This window comes from Habropoda laboriosa, unplaced genomic scaffold (assembly GCF_001263275.1).
Source record: "Habropoda laboriosa isolate 0110345459 unplaced genomic scaffold, ASM126327v1 scaffold2, whole genome shotgun sequence".
Taxonomy (NCBI): domain Eukaryota; kingdom Metazoa; phylum Arthropoda; class Insecta; order Hymenoptera; family Apidae; genus Habropoda; species Habropoda laboriosa.
The window spans coordinates 3,848,368-3,852,376 of NW_017100190.1; positions in this window are offsets into that span (position 1 = coordinate 3,848,368).

A 4,009-nucleotide genomic window follows, 5' to 3' on the forward strand; every position below is an offset into this window, starting at 1 on the left:
GCTCCAATTCCTCGAAACTAGGAGCAGATATTGGGGTATCGCTGAATTAAAACACTTAGGGATCGTCGTTGAAGGATAAGATTTCGTTGGACACTTTTATTCGTGGGACTTCTCTTTAACGTCGAAATTTTTATTTCTCGGTACTTGCCCTCGCCATCGTGGTTCGAATATTCGACGCCGGCGTCCAGAATAGAGCGCCGTAGAGAAAACGAAAATCGGCCCAGTAGGTTAGGTGAAAATCGCGAAAAACTACTAACCCCAAGCACGACGTTAGACGTGTCGATTCGCTATTTTCGCAGTAACTTAGGATCCGCAAGAGCTAATGAAAAACCAAGCACACCGTTGTATTCGGGATCAAAAAAGGATAAGATTTCGTTGGACACTTTTATTCGTGGGACTTCTCTTTAACGTCGAAATTTCTATTTCTCTAAAGCAAAACAACTTACTATTAATTCACCTGCAAAGTGTAAAAAACACGTCTACCTAGGGTTAGGAAATAAAAAGGAAAGGCATGTTCTAGTAAGAGTGAGGTCAATGGCAAGGAAGTATACAGTCACGGTTGATTCAACGATCAGAATCCGGTTATTCCCGAGAGAAATAACTCAATCCTTCGTTACTGAAAGAGAAAGAGAATCAGAGCAGTTAGCGTCAAGTCGAACAACTTCACGTCGGTTTTTTATTTTTCGGGGATTCTACTATTCCAGCAAGAAAGAATGATCGAGAGGAGGAATCTCATCGGTCACGGGTGAAAGTGGAGTGAACGTGAAGGAATGAATCACACCTGGGGGATTCCACGAGCCAGGTGATTCCCTTCGAGCGACACTATTTGGCTAACGGGACAGGTCTTGAACGTTGTGACGTTCGTCTCGACTATTTCGAACGTAAACAGCGCTCTTCTGAAACGATCTACAGCTAGATCTGACGTAGCAGCGTTACCCAATAATTACCCGGAACCAGACGCCGAAAATTTTCGTCGCATCATCGCCGAGCAACGCAGCTAGTTAAAGTCCGACCGGTGTTTCTAATTGGTTAATCGAGACTGCTATTTGGCCACAGCGATGATCCATATTAAGACACGTCCGATGATTGCCGTAGATTGCGCAAGGTAGTTGTGAACGCGTAATTCTTGCATCGGGGTGCGTCGCGACGGTAAAAATCATGCGAGCACGCGGCGGCACGTGCAACATTCCACGTCAAATCGCACACTTTCTGCCAATTCAACGTCATTTTTGCAGCGTTCTATCTGATAGAGTCGTTTGGAAAAAAATAGCAGCGCGTTTCTTCAGGTTTTCTTTGTGGAACGAGCTCTTGAACGTGATAGAACGGTATCGAGAATTTGCAGGGGGAAAATGGGAATGAAAAGGACGCGTGGCTGCGATGAGTGCAATTGAACTCGTGATTGTCTCTTGATACGTTTGAAATTTATGTATCTATGGGATACGGACAAACGCGAGGCTTGTAATAAAGGTTTGCTCGGCGTTTGAAGCTTTGGCGCACTTATCGCCGTTTCTTCGTATTAATAAAAATACTACGGTGTTTTTCGAAGCCTTCGCTATTCAATTCGTGTGTTAGAGGCAGAAGAGTAAGGTGAGAAACGTTTCAAAAAAATATAGAGTCAAGTGCTGTATTTTATGATTTCAGACCTAATTGCAGTGAGTCTAAATTTTTTCAAACGTTTTTTCTTTGGTCCTTCGTTTCTAGAACCCAAACTTTAAAAGAGAAATTATAGAATTCGTAAATTTTTCAGTTCAGTACCGAAAGATTAAACGATAAAGGGGAAAGGACAGAAGGTTGAAAGAGTTAAATAACAGATTTTTAATTTAATACAAGAATTTTTTTTCCTAATTTTTCCTAGAAATCTTCTTAAAAATCGTGCACACTTATTTACTTGCGATTCGTCAGCTCTCCAATACATTAATACCATTTCAAATTTATTTCGAATGACTCGACGAGCTCGAACGGCGCCTAATTTCTCTAGAGAAGTGAAATTTTATCGCATCAAAACAGTTGCACGGATCTCCGATTCGTATCGAGTGTCTGACGCCACCGCTGTCCGACTTTCTCGAATACCTGGAACAGCCTCGATCCAAGGGGGAAAAAATAATCGATTCTCTGTAATCGTTACATCACGCTAAACAAACGTAGCTACGAATTTATTTTCCATTCGCGTAGATTGCTCTTTAATTGCATCGCGGATTACGCGAGTGGCGTGTGGAGGGACGTGTACGCGATTTCGTTTATTTACTCCCGTTACGCTCGTGAACAACGATTAACTTGCAATTTTCTTGTATCTTCCTGCTTCAAGGATTGGTAAACAATGCGGCAGAACGACTGTAAACAAACGATGATAGGTTAACACGTTAAAAAATCATTTTCAAAGAAATTAAAAAATGCTATCTGCTACACTTGTTACTGTGGCGTCAAGTGCGATTTTTTCTTGTCTTCCATTACGTTCCACGTTCGATTTTCATTCCAGTTTTTCTCGTATTCCATTACGTTCCACATTCGACTTTCATTCCATTTTTTCTCGTACTCCATTATACTACACATTCGATTTTCATGCCATTTGCATATTCCATTTTTCGACTTTCTCATAGGGACAATAATCAAAGATAAGAACAATTAAAGAAATTCATGTTTATTCTATTCGAAAGTATATCAAATTCTTCTTTCACAGTTTCCAAATCCAGTCGCGAGTTCTCCAGCTCGAGAAGCTCGAGAGGACGCTCGTAAGGGTCCAAAATGGCGGCGCGAAGTCCTCACTAGCCTCCAAGATGGCGTCCCGGTAAATCATCGCGCACGTCTCGAACGATGTCTTCTTACGCACGTCTTCTAACTGTGTCAGAAAATTCCGGATATTGGAGAAAAGGGGGGAAGGAAGGGCGAGTAACGACGCGTCGATCAGTCGGTTACTCGTCGTCGATAGCCTCAATTTTTATCTTGATTATCAAACACGAGGCACTCGTCTCGCGGTCGCCAGCGGTCGCCATACCCTCGAGACGCGTCGGGGAAAAAAGAAGGAAAATAAGTAAACGATCGAGTGCTCGATACACACAATGCTCCGGCGATGCAGCGGAGAATCTTTCCACTGTATATCGTTCCACTTACGATTACGCAGTATCGTTACGATCGAGAGGGAAGAAAAAGAAGAAACTCGCTGTTTCTCTTACGCGACACGGAATAGATAGATCGTTCTGATTAATTTCGCGAAATAACAATGAATCGGAGAGAAAGGAAAGACGACGAACGATTTCACGTCGAAACTTGGACGAGAATTGATCAATGAACGCTACATGTCAAGCATGATTATGACGAACAGACGTGTTTCTGCGAGTAGAATAAACACAGAGAGATCGTCAAAGTTGCGAGAGGCAATTATGTTTCGGTACTTAATACCGAGGCTTCCAGATGCAAACCTTGTGCTTGCGGAAGAAATATCTCTTCGTTAGAGTTCGAATTACATTATATATGATAAAAAAGACAGTTTGGAAGCCTCGAGAATAGCGATACCAGGCAGTGAGAACCTTTTTATCTCGAATAACAGCGTTTCGAACGATTTCCTTGTAATCCTTGCGAAAATGGTGAGAAAGAAAAATATATAGGGTAATTTCGGGAGAGACGGACCAGGCAAGTATTTCCTACATTATCCGCCGGATATGGAAGAAAAAGCACCGAGATCGCTTTCCGTAAAACAAAAGAATACTGACGCGTTCCACATATGGCGGATAATGTAGGAAATACTTGCCTGGTCCGTCTCTCCCGCCGGCCCATCCCTCCCGGAATTACCCTATGATAAAAAAGACATTTTGGAAGCCTCAGCAGTAGATATACCGGGCAGTGAGAACCTCGATCTTCGATATTTAGGCACCTTTTCATCTCGAATATCGGCGTTTCGAACGATTTCCTTGTAATCCTTGCGAAAATGGTGAGAAATAAAAATGAACCTACCTTTGGTCGAGTGATTACTTTGCATCGCGATTAATGAGCAATTTTTCAGCAGTTTCATGCT